Consider the following 13,677-nt stretch of genomic DNA (forward strand, 5'->3'; position numbering starts at 1 on the left):
CCTCGAGTGTTCGGATTGTCCGCTCGGACTGACCATCTGTTTGCGGGTGATAAGCTGTACTCATGTTCAACCGTGTACCAAACCTTTTCTGAAGTGCCCTCCAGAATGCCGAAGTAAACTTAGAGTCGCGATCTGACACTATGCTAGCCGGTACTCCATGATATCGGACAATCTCCCGCACATAAATCTCAGCCAGCTTTTCTGATCCGTCCTTTTTGTTCACCAGAATAAAGTGTGTGGATTTAGTTAGTCTGTCGACGATCACCCATATCGCATCCTTCTTCTCGCTTACAGGAAACCTAGTGACAAAATCCATGGTAGTCATGTCCCATTTCCATTCCGGTATCGGCAAACTTCGCAGCAAACCACCCGCCACTTGATGTTCTGCTTTAACCAGCTGACAAGTCGGACAACTAGCGACCCACTTAGCCACGTCTTGCTTCATACCTTTCCAATGGTAATAGCGCTTTAGGTCACGATACATTTTAGTTGCCCCCGGATGTATCGAGAACTTGGACAGATGCGCTTCCTTAAGAATCTCCTCTCGTAGTTCCTTATCCTTTGGAACACAAACTCGTCCATTCATCAGAATCGTCCCATTGTTCGAAGTCTGAAACTCAGTCTTGTCATTCTTCGACCACTTAATCAATTCCTCATCTTTTCCTAAGTTAGACGGACGCGACTCAGTAGATCTGCTTGATCAGCCGCTCCGAGACCCAATGGTTCCAAGTCGTCGGACAAGGCTGCTAACCGCAATGTCACGACCATGCTAATCAAACCTTCCATATCTTTCTCAGAATCTGTCGCAACTCTCTTCCGACTTAACGCATCCGCATCTAGATTTTCCTTTCCCGGATGGTAATAAATGTATATGTCATAGTCTGCCACAAGCTTCATCCATCTTCGTTGCCGCAAGTTTAACTCCGGCTGAGTAATGATGTATTTCAAACTCTTATGGTCCGTGAAAACCTAAACCTTCCCACCATACAGATAAGATCGCCAAATTTCTAGTGCAAAGACAACCGCTAATTCAGTTCATGTTTCCTCAACTGCCGAGAGGTGTAAGCGATCAACTTACCCTCTTGCATCAGAACACACCTTAATCCCATCCGCGATGCATCACTGTATAGAACATAAGGTTTATCCGGCTCCGGTAAGGCTAATACCAGTGTAGTTGAAAGCATTTCCTTAAGCTTCACAAAACTTTGCTCACAATCAGCAGACCACTCAAACTTCACATCTTTCCCGGTCAACTTGGTCATTGGCTGCGCCATGCTCGCAAAACCTTTAACAAATCGACGGTAATATCCGGCCAAACCGAGAAAACTCCTTATCTCCGACGTGTTTTGAGTTCTCGGCCACTCCTTTATCGACTTAATCTTTTCCGGATCAATAGATACACCCTTGTCCGAGACAATATGACCCAAGAATCCGATTTCCCTTTGCCAAAAGCTACACTTACTAAGCTTGGCGTACAGCTTAAACTCCCGTACTCTACTCATCAACGTCTCTAAATGAACCTTGTGCTCCTCCAGATCTTTTGAGTAAACTAGAATATCATCAATAAAGATGATTACAAACTCATCTAAGCAGTCGCTGAAGACGCTATTCATCAGCTTCATGAAGGCAGAAGGCGCATTAGTCAGCCCAAATGGCATGACAACAAACATGTAGTGACCATACCTTGTCCGAAAGGCAGTTTTCCAAATATCAGGATCAGCTATCAGAATTTGATGATAACCCGAAGCTAAGTCTATCTTTGAGAAACAATTAGCACCTCGGAGTTGGTCCAATAACTCGTCTATCCTCGGAAGAGGGTACTTGTTCTTTACCGTAACTCTGTTTAAACCGCGGTAATCGATACAAAGCTTGAAGCTTGCATCTTTCTTCTTAACAAAGAGAACTGGTGCACCCCACGGTGAACTACTCGGCCGCACAAAACCTTTCTCCAACAGCTCCGCTAACTGTTTCTTTCACTCGGCCATCTCCGCTGGCGCCATTCGATAAGGTGCCTTAGAGATCAGATTCATCCTCGTCTCAAGCTTAATAGTAAACGGGTCAGAACGAGTCGGCGGTAAATCGATCAGCTTCTGGAATACGTTCGCAAATTCCTTAACTATCAGAATATCATCAAGTTTAGCGTCTGGCCCAACTTCCGCAATTGTGATCGTGGCCAAGTATGCTTCCCATCCTTTCTCAATCAACTGTTCTGCCTGAATCGCCGAGACAATCAAACTTCCCAATGTTGGTCTGATTCCTTGATACTCCAACGTTTTCCCATCTTCTAATTCAAACTTAACTCGCCCGCGGTGACAGTCTAAGTGTGCCTTGTGCTTTCCGAGCCAATCCATTCCAAGGATCGCATCATACAACTTCACTCGGCAGATCACCAAGTCAGCGGGCATGTTCATCCATCCAACCATCACCGAGACATTCAGGACCTTTCCATAAGTCCACATGATTTGTCCGCCAGCTGCTCGGACCAAACCAAAGTTATCTCCAGGTTCTTTCAAGAACCCGCCTTTCCCAACCATATCCGGTTAACAGAACAGTGTGTTAACCCGAAGTAAAACAAAACATGGGTTTCAACACCACCCATGATTAAGGTCCCTACACATTCACCTAGAATGCTAAGAAACCAAGCAACACGCAACAAGAAATTTTCTCACAGAAATTCCTAAGGTAAGCGACAGGACTTACCAGTGATCGGACGAGAGGTGCTTGGCTCCATCGCCTCCTCGGACATCGCATACATACGCGGCATTATCGCTGGTCTCTTCGGTGGAGGTGGCAGTCCATCGTTTGCCCGTTTCCCATTTAACTGCACCACCTTTGGACATTGCGACTTGAAGTGTCCAGACTCATTACAATTGTAGCACACCTTCACTCCCGGTTCACTTCTTGGCCTCTTTGGCCTTGTGTTCTCTTCCGGACAGTCACAGACCTTATGATTCATACTATCGCAGCGAAGACAAGCTCCGATAGCTCTCCAGCTCGTACTCGCATTCGGTTTTGCCATAGACGATCCAACGTTGCGACCGGCCAATGCTTCCTAGCAGAAGTTTCATTGCCCCAAACTTTCTTCTTTTCCCCAGTATCATTTCCATATTTTGCAAACTGTGAAGTCTTAGGCTGCATCCTCTCACTGCGCAGTCTCGCTTCCTCATTCAGACCTTCCTCTAGCAGCGCCGCCTTTTCCACCAGTTCAGTAAGCGTGTTGTAATCCCGGACTAGGCAACCATTACGGAGCTTAACTCGTAGCCCACACATAAACCGGCAAACTTGCACTTTCTCATCTTCAAGCTCGCGTCCAGCATATCTCTTAAGGCGGTTAAACTCAGCTTCATATTCCCTCACGTTCATCATTCCTTTTTCCAGATCCAAGAAGGCTGCTTCAAGCCTATCATAAGCTTCCCACGGAGAATACTTAGCCTGGAACTCCTTTCGAAAAGTTTCCCATGAACAGTCTCCCACACGCCCACCCGTTCCTTTCCACCAAAGATGTGCGTCCTCCGCTAGACAATGAACTGCAATATCTTTCTTATAATCATCTAGACAGCAGACAGAACTAAAGTTCCTCTCTAACCGACTCTGATAACACTCTAATTTACATGTTTTTAGCATCTTTTGTTGTCCATATTTTGCATTGTTCATACCCCTAACTTAGCATTTTTAGGTCATTTACTGTAAGAATCAAGTTTTAGCATGTACCCGAAGGAGCCATCGAGCTACAAGAACAAGTCCGAACCCCAACACGATCGAAGAGGATCCAAGAGCGCGAAGAGCAACCTGAAGATCCACCCGAGGAGTTACCCGACTCAAGCATCGTGTACCCCATCGAGTAGACCATCGGGCAGGTCTGGGAAGCTAGGTCAAATGGGTTTCCATATATAAACCCCCTCTTTCCCTAGCTCGCAAACGAGCACACCGCAGACCCTCAAACCAGATAGCAAGAGCTTCTGTGAGAGAACTGAGCGACTCAACATATTTTGTTGTTTTTGTACTTTTATTTTGTAGTTTTTCATAGATCTTTATCCCATACTCTTTTCTACTCTACTCTATCTTTTTAATAATGTCATTTTCCTTTATTTCTATGGCTTTGTCATTCGTTTCTATGTCCGAGTAGTGTAGCAAAGTTTCTAGGGATGGGATAGATGATTAGGTGTTCTTGATCAGTTAGGATACTTTAGTTGATTGTTATGATTGATAAATTTCCTTCTAGGTTGATGTTCTTAATGCGGTCAACAGACCGAAAGGTTGAGATTAGATCTAGGGCGTTTACAATGCTACAAGCCGAAAGGAGTAGATAAAATTCTTGATTAGGTCAATGCTAGAAGTATACTTAACTTTGAGTGACAAAATCAGATAAGTAAGTATACTGACAAGAATGAATTGTTCTTAATGCCTGCTTGTTCATATTGCTAGTGCGACAGTGTGGTAGTATGTTCAAGGTTGATTGTTGCTAGTGCGAAAGTGTGGTGACAAGGTTTTAGAGGTTCATTTTCTAGGAAATGATTGCTTGAGGCATGTAAGGCATCCGTACTGGTCTAGGACACAGAGGATTCGATTACCCCCATCCTTAGGAACTTTCGTATTTCATTTCTTGCATTTTCTTTACTTACTCGACCACTTACCCGATCAGGTACACGATAACCTGCATCGAGTAATACCTCGAGCTATTCATAGCTTACTTGCATACTCGATCCCCCCACCCGATCCTGTACTCGATTGCTTGCATCGAGTGCTTAGGTCGTGGGTTTACTTGTTTATATTCTTTACTTTGTTTATATTAGGACTGTTAGAACCAAACCCCTTTATTACTTGGCTTGACTTGCTTGATCCTGATTGCATCCTATCTGCTAGCATAACAACCATTGGATTGATAACCCTTTGTACTACAACTGCATAGGGATTTGATACCCTGGGTGAAAACTTGTCTATCAATTTGGCGCCGTTGCCATTTGGTTGTTTTAATTTTGCTACGTTTAGGATTTCAGGACTTGCTAGATCAAGTTCGTTTGTTTATATTTTTTTCGGATACTGACTTGTTTGCCTTTGCTTCTGTTTGTTTTGAATCTCAGGTACAACCCGAGCACCCACCCGACCCGTCACTCCATCACCTGGATCGAGTTGATTCTCGTGTACACACTCGGACACTTGCCTGTGCATGCAAACACGATCCAGAGGTAGCCAGAACCTGAGTCCTTTCATCGACAATATCGACAGACCTCGGCTACTCAGACAACAACAAGTTCAACCGGAACTAGCAACCATTGAGGAGACGATGAATAATCAGAACGGTCCACCAGCTCCTCAAGCAAGGACCAACATAGGAGTAGGAGATGCTCCGACTACTCACACTCAGAGGAATGACATTGTGCCACCAGCTGTGCAGAACAACAATTTTGAGATCAAGAGTAGTCTCATCCAGATGATACAGAGCAACAAGTTTCATGGACTGCCAATGGAGGACCCATTGGATCATCTGGATGAATTTGATAGGCTCTGTAGCCTCACTAAGATAAATGGAGTCAGTAAAGATGGATTCAAGCTCAGGCTTTTCCCATTCTCTTTGGGAGATAAAGCACACATTTGGGAGAAATCGTTCCCTAAGGAGTCCATCACCACTTGGGAAGCGTGCAAGAAGGCATTCCTAGCCAAATTCTTCTCCAACTCCAGAACAGCAAGGCTGCAAAATGAAATTTCCAGCTTTGTACAGAAGAACAACGAAACGTTCAATGAAGCCTGGGAACGTTTCAAGGGGTACACTACTCGATGTCCACATCACGGATTCAGTAATGCTTCATTGTTGAGCACACTATACAGAGGATTGGTACCCGAGATACGGATGTTGCTGGACACCGTAAGTAATGGTAACTTCCTCAACAAGGATGTTGATGAAGGTTGGGACCTAGTTGAGAACTTGGCTCAATCTGATGGCAACTACAATGACGAATATGATCGCTCTGTGCGATCTACAGGAGAGGAAGATGCCAAGTATAAGAGGGACATGAAAGCCCTAAATCACAAGCTCGATCAGCTCCTCAACCAGCAGAAGCATGTACATGCTATATCAGAGGAAGAGCAGTTTCAACAACAAGATGGGGAGACTATGCAGCTAGAGGATGTTAACTACATCAATAACCAAGGAAGGTACAACAGAGGGTACAACAACTTCAAGCCAAATCCGAATCTGTCTTATCGAAACCCAAATGTTGCAAATCCTCAGGACCAAACCTACCCATCTGCAGTTCAAGGGAACCAGACCCAACAGAAACCTTTTGTCCAGTATAACCAAGGCTATGCACCTAAGCCACAATACCAAGGGACATAGAACCAATCACTTGGGTTCCAACAACACCAAGGTCCACCGAACCAGTCACAAAAAGCCAAGTTACGAGGTCTTATTCAGCAAATGATTCAGCAACAGGTTACAGCTTCTATGGACATCGCGAAACAGTTCGCGGAAATGAGCAACAAGATCGACTCAGGATACAATGACCTCAATGCCAAGTACGAATCACTCAACACAAAGGTTCGATACCTGGAAGGCCACCACAACAACCAACCCGCACCAAAGGTCAATCAACTGCCGGGTAAAGCTGTTCAAAACCCAAAGGATTATGCGACTGCCAGGCCATTTTCCTGGATGATGACTATGAGGACTACCTCACTGGGGACAGTGATGATCAAGATGGGGAGGATGTGGATAACTCAATGAAAAATGAGGCCAAATACTATATATCCGAGTATGAACCCGAGCCTTCACCCAAAGAGACTGATCGAGCTGATGATCGAGCACTCGTTCGAGAATCACAAACTGAAGAACAACCCAAAGTGGAACCCGATGACCTACACGATGGTACTGATCGGATGATGCATCGAGTAGATGTTGAGAAGGTAGATCAGCCTCAACCACCTGCATTGGTAGGAGGGGAGTTGGAGGAAAGGTTCAATGCTGCACTTGACATCCAGTTGGAGGCGCTTGCAGAGCGAATGGCTTAGCACAAAGCTCCACCACCTAAGCTTTTGCCCCCACATGAGCTTCAGCAGGAAGCTGCAAATGAAGCAGCTAGATTGGAGGATGAGGTCAAGGAAGCTGTCAAGGAGATCGGATTTGAGATCCTGAGGAGTGGAGTTTGTTTGGATCCTGAGGTAAGAATTGAGGAAAAACTTGAAGATCCTGGCTCTTTCACATTGCCGTGTTCGATAGGATTTTGGATCTTCAAAAGCTGTTTGTGTGATCTTGGAGCTTCGGTCAGCATTATGCCGCTTTCAGTTGCTAACAAGTTGGGATTCACCGATTTCAAACCAAGTAAGCTGTATTTGGTTCTAACAGATAGAACGGTGAGACATCCGATTGGTATTTTAGAGAATCTGCCTCTAAGGATTGGGAGACTGGAAGTGCCTACCGACTTCATGATCCTGGATATGGATAAGGAACCAGATGATCCACTGATTCTAGGAAGACTATTTTTGGCAACAGTTGGTGTGGTGATCGAAGTGAAACAAGGCAAGATCAAGATAGAGCATGGTGAGCACTTCAAGATGGAGTTTGATGTGAAGAGAGGGGTTAAGAGGCCAACCGTAGATGGTCAAGCTTTTTCCACCAGGACCAAACAAAGGAAAATGCTACATCTGGAAGAGGTCAAAACCACATTTGCCATAGAACCGGGACAAAATCTGGAAGATCTTTTGAACCAACCCACTGTAGTGGAGAGGATTCCAGAACCTCTTCCACATGGATCCCATGCGTAAGGAGCATGAAGAGTCAAGCTTTGTGACTCTAAACAAGCTCACTTGGGAGGAAGTCCCAAAGGTATCTTTTAATATTAGTCTATTTGTTTTATTTACTTTTATTTAATTTTTCTATTTTTGCAATTTATTAAAAAAAAAATGGAAAATTGGAAAGAGGGAATTGGTAAACCCGAGGGTCAACCCGACACCGTACTCGACGCGCCTGATCGTGTCCCTGCTCGGGTAGCGAGTGGAGTCCGAATTCCGCAAGGAAGCCCACTCTCGGTGAAGCCCACCAACCGAAACCCTAGCCTATTTAAGGAGGTCGAACCCTTCTCCCTCTTCATCACCGATAAGTCTTCTTTATTCTCTTAAGCTTTTCAATTTCCATAAGTTTCTATCCTTCTCTCTCGATTCCAAGCTCATCCAATTTTCTTTGGAGACTAACCCTATTAATCCCAAGAACTAGCTTTTCTTTTTCTTCTCAAGGAATTGACATGGAGCTAACCGCTAGAACCTACCAAAGGAAAGGAAGAAGATCCACCTCCGCCGCTGCTACAACCGGAGGAGACGCCACCAAAGTTCAACAGTCTCAAGGGAGAGGAAACGTTCCACATTCTCAACTGTTAGGTGGACGTTTAGCCTCCCCTACCCGATGCACAACTCGATCCATCACCTGACCCGATGCTCGAGTGACCGATCGAGTAGGCCCCCGAGTTCGCTCACCAAGTCCAATGGCGAGTGCTGTCCGCCGTTCTCCTCGACGTAGGGACCTGTCTACGTCTAAAAATACACTTACCGACCCTATGTTTGTCGATTCTCATGATGGAGGAGAAGAACAAGGTGAGATCCAAACCTCTCGATTGAGGAGTAGAGCCGAAATTGCAACGGGGAAGAGACCGGCTTCGGAGAAGGCTGAGAAGGTGGTTGAGAGAGCAATTGTGGAAGAAGATCAACACACCGAGGAGGAGGAAAGAGAAAGAGAAAAGGAGCAGAGAGAGAGAACCCGCCAAGCCTCGCGGAGGCTGAAGCAAAAGGAAGTAGACACTCCGGCGAGACTATTCAAGGTCTTCCAAAAGATAAGCATTGTTGGTACCCGATACTCTCACCGTGAGACTATGAAGCAGTTGGGAATCGCTAGAGATGTAGAATTTCTGTTCGATATGTGCTACCTGGGCCAGATGATGCGATCTCATCTAGAAGCATATGAGGAGGAGACGGTCCACTTCCTTTCAACCCTGAAGCTTCACTATTTCGAGGACCACCCGACCCTACTACCCGATGGGGGGATCGGGTTCATCACCTTCTCCGTTAGGAACACGGAATACCGACTCACTTTCAAGGAGATGGAGAAGCTATATGGCTTCAAAGCTGGTAGAGGAGAAGGGATGGAGGTCAGCAAGGAAGAGATGAGGTCCCTATGGCTGACAATAGGAGACAAGAACCCCTACAAGTCCACAAGCTCCAAATCCGCTCAAATAAGGAGCCCTATTTTGAGGTATTTTCACAAGTCCCTAGCATGCACTCTTTTTGCTAGAAAAGAGACTGGGAATGTGAACGACCATGAGCTTCAGTTGTTAGATGTTGCACTGTGTGGAGTTTTGGATAGTGCTAGGGATGGAACACCGCTAGTAGGAGACATAGCTGATACTAGTATGTTGTTCGTGCTACTCGATCAATTCCTGTACTTGAAATCATGGGCTGTGAAAAGGAGAGAAGGAGGCGGAGAGATCTCTATTGGGGGACTAGTCACACCAATCTTAGTGGCATGCGATGTGCCCTTGAAGGGAGTTGTTCACGAACCAAGGTGGCTGGATACGGACTACCTCGTGCTGGCGAGATTTTTGGCCTATGAGAGGCCTAATGACATGACATTGTTCAAGTTTGTCCATCCAACCGCCGGAGCTGCTCAAATGATTCTACCTAATGTCACATGCACCAAAGTCCGGCTAGGAGACAACATTGACTTTGCACCACCGTTGGAAGAGCTGTACAACCCGGAGGAGGAGTCCGAAGCTGAGAAGAGAGAAGAAACCGGGCAAAGACAAGGAGATAGCTCGGAGGAGTTTGATTTTGAAGAGTATGCATGCTCTCAAAAGCAACCGGTTGGAGTGAGAGAAGCTCACAAAAGGATCGGGTGGTTGAAAAATATGAACAAGTTCTTGGTGAAAAAGGTGAAGGATCTTGTCGGTTTGGTGAAGATAATGGGAGGTCAGATCAAGGAGTTGCAAGACAAGGCAAGCTGTGCCTCAGCTCCTACCTCGGAACAAGCACCTACATGGATGGGGAGAAGCGGACCGCTAGGAGGAACTCGAGGACTGCCACCTCCGGAACCTCAAAGAGCATCATCATACGAGCCCCGAGCTGAGGAGGACATAACCCGACCAGAAGCATCGAGGATAAGCCACTCTGACGCCTACCCGACACCCAATCCGATGGGGTACACGATGCACTATCCGATGCACCCATTGAGCACCCAATCGGGTGATTATGGTGGACTTTTTCCTCCACCGTACCAGATGCCATTCACGATGCCGTACACGATGCACCCTGCGAGTGGATACACCGGTGATCATTTTGGACCCCTTCCGCCATTTCCATCCTACTACCCGATGCCCTACCCGATGAGCTACGCGATCCCACCCTCGATCATCACCTCGGATGCTGGTCCGAGTACGTCGTCTGTACGCATATCTGAGCTCCCTGACGAGCAAACACCGGCACCTGCTGAAGCCGAAGACGACCCTGGGTACACGTTGGCAAGTATGGAGGCTGCTGCAACCTCCTTCTTCACCAACCCATGAGGTACCTACTTCATCCAATACTTGTATATAAAATTGCTTTTAGTTTCATTCATTTAGTGTGATTCTTGGATTCTTTTCCAACTTTTATTTACACAGGGACTGTGTAATTTAAGTTTGGGGGAGGGTCCTAGAATGTATTTAACATTGTGTTTTATTTTCTTATTTTTATTATTTCAAATTTTTGCATGCTAGTTTTATTCATTTGAGTCTGCATTTATGTGCATTAAAAAACCCAAAAAAATTTGAAAAATTTCACAAAAAAAAAAAAGAATGTTCATGTAGTTGCATTTACATATTAGGATTGAGTCTAGTTTGTTTCATATAGGATTGTTGCATATGCATCTTAGGGGACAATGATTAAAACCACCTTGTTTAAAAATCAAACCTTAGGATTGAAGCTATAGCCCTTAGTCACAGTTCATTGTTGCTAGATCAATCTTTGGAAAAAAAATGAAAAATCTTTGCTTAGACCCTTTGTGTCGATTGAATGCTTCCTCCACTTGCTTGAACATTAGAACATCCCTATATTATTGGAATTAATTTGAACTTTAATTGTCTTGCTTATGGAACTTGAATACTTGCTCATGGTAACTCTAAACTCGGGTTAGCACTCCACATTTTTACCAATCTTTTCGTTTAACCCGATTCATTTGTCCTACCCATGAACCCAAACCTTTCTTTCAAACTTTGTTGTTAATTGTTGAGTGAGGCCTTTTTTATTGTGCTATAGGTTGTGAAACCTTGAGAGTATTGAGAACGACAAAGAACTGCCTCTTGATTTAGCTAAGTTAGATTTGAACTAGCTAATAGATTCGGTTTTCAAAGATAGGTGGTTAGACTGTTTATTTGGGGTTGGGTTGTGGAATAAAAAAAAAGAGAAGAAAAGAAAAGAAAGTCCCTAAGGTTAGAACTAATTAGCTCTAAGTCTCTAAGTAAAAAAAAAAAAAAAGAGAAAGAAAAAGTTCTTGCTATAGTCTCCTAGAAAGAAAGAAAAGAATATATCTATGTTAGGAGTTTAGCAAAGAAAGAAAAAAAAAAGAGATTAAGAGCTAGAAGGGTGTGGGTAGTTAAATTCTAGGAGATTTAAATAAAAAAATATATGATGAATGTATGAGAAAAGGGTAGATCATCAAGAGTTAAGCTTTGTATGACCAAATTGTTCTCAGTCTTAGATAGTTTTCACGACTGTCTAGCATTCCACTTTTTGAGAGAAAACCACCTAAAGAATTTGCTTGAAACCACCTTATCAAAAAAAAAACCTTACCCTTGAAACCTATTGAGCTTTTCACCTTCCATTTGCAAGAAATCTTTAGTTGGAGGTTGAGCTAGATCGATGCATGGTAATAGGCATAGAAAAATATTTGTAAGTATGTTGATTGATCTTAGCACCATTAAACTATCTTTAAGTACTATAGCTCGCATCCTTCGGTTAGCATCTTAAGGTTATGAGTCCCCACTTTCAAACCCGTACCCTCTTACTTCCTTGCTAGAGAACTAGCAAGATTTAAGTTTGGGGGTCTGATAACACTCTAATTTACATGTTTTTAGCATCCTTTTTTGTCCATATTTTGCATTGTTCATACCCCTAACTTAGCATTTTTATGTCATTTACTGTAAGAATCAAGTTTTAGGGCATTTAGGGTGTTGCATTTATGCATTTGTATATATTGGATGAAAACAGGTGCTAAAGAGCCAAAAATGGGGGAAAAACAAGGACAATTCGAGCATGTACCCGAAAGAGCCATCAAGCTACAAGAACAAGTCCAAACCCCAACACAATCGAAGAGGATCCAAGAGCGCGAAGAGCAACCCGAAGATCCACCCGAGGAGTTACCCGACTCAAGCCTCGTGTACCCCATCGAGTAGACCATCGGGCAGGTCTGGGAAGCTAGGTCAAATGGGTTTCCATATATAAACCCCCTCTTTCCCTAGCTCGCAAACGAGCACGCCGTAGACCCTCAAACCAGAGAGCGAGAGCTTCTGTGAGAGAACTGAGCGACTCAACATATTTTCTTGTTTTTGTACTTTTATTTTGTAGTTTTTCATAGATCTTTATCCCATACTCTTTTCTACTCTACTCTATCTTTTTAATAATGTCATTTTCGTTTATTTCTATGGCTTTGTCATTCGTTTCTATGTCCGAGTAGTGTAGCAAAGTTTCTAGGGATGGGATAGATGATTAGGTGTTCTTGATCAGTTAGGATGCTTTAGTTGATTGTTATGATTGATAAATTTCCTTCTAGGTTGATGTTCTTAATGCGGTCAACAGATCAAAAGGTTGAGATTAGATCTAGGGCGTTTACAATGCTACAGGCCGAAAGGAGTAGATAAAATGCTTGATTAGGTCAATGCTAGAGGTATACTTAACTTTGAGTATTGTTTACTTACTCGACCAATTACCCGATCAGGTACACGATAACCTGCATCGAGTAATACCTCGAGCTGTTCATAGCTTACTTGCATACTCGATCCCCCCACCCGATCCTGTACTCGATTGCTTGCATCGAGTGCTTAGGTCGTGTGGTTTACTTGTTTATATTCTTTACTTTGTTTATATTAGGACTGTTAGAACCAAACCCCTTTATTACTTGGCTTGACTTGCTTGATCCTGATTGCATCCTATCTGTTAGCATAACAACCATTTGGATTGATAACCCTTTGTACTACAACTGCATAGGGAATTGATACCCTGGGTGAAAACTTGTCTATCAGACTCCTCCACTCATCTGCCTCAATCGGCTGAGTTCCACCCGAGAAGAACTTGGTTCCCAACTTATGCATCTAATCCATCACATCATAGTACGATAGTACCGCAGCAACTTCCTCAACCGCGTCCACTACTGGCAGGTTAAGTCCTCGCGGATTCACAGCAGGCGGTGGTGCCACTTGAACAGGCGCAACAGCCGGTAAACGCTCCAAGATCTGCGCCAATACAGTTAACACTTGTCCCAACTAAACAGGAGCAGCATCATTTGCACCAACACCATCACCTACATCAGCCGCATCAAAATTCTCAACAGCATTCTCAGCAACATTCTCAGGATTCCTCCTCTGACTTCGGTTACTCCTAGCCATCTGCAATGACCAGATTAGATACTAAGTTAGCTTCTCACTAACTTAGTTTCACACCCACAGA

The 13,677-nt window shown here is 44.2% G+C and overlaps 1 non-coding gene across 1 annotated transcript; it reads right to left on the reverse strand.

Annotated features, from left to right (window-relative positions):
• Nucleotides 1-5,686: 5,686 nt before the first annotated feature.
• On the reverse strand, nt 5,687-5,793 carry LOC147930902 (small nucleolar RNA R71). Its single transcript, XR_015576829.1, has one exon. It is a non-coding gene; the product is annotated as a small nucleolar RNA R71 (small nucleolar RNA).
• Nucleotides 5,794-13,677: the final 7,884 nt, after the last annotated feature.

Source organism: Camelina sativa, chromosome 12 (genome assembly GCF_030686135.1).
Source record: "Camelina sativa cultivar CO46 ecotype springtype chromosome 12, ASM3068613v1".
Lineage (NCBI taxonomy): Eukaryota > Viridiplantae > Streptophyta > Magnoliopsida > Brassicales > Brassicaceae > Camelina > Camelina sativa.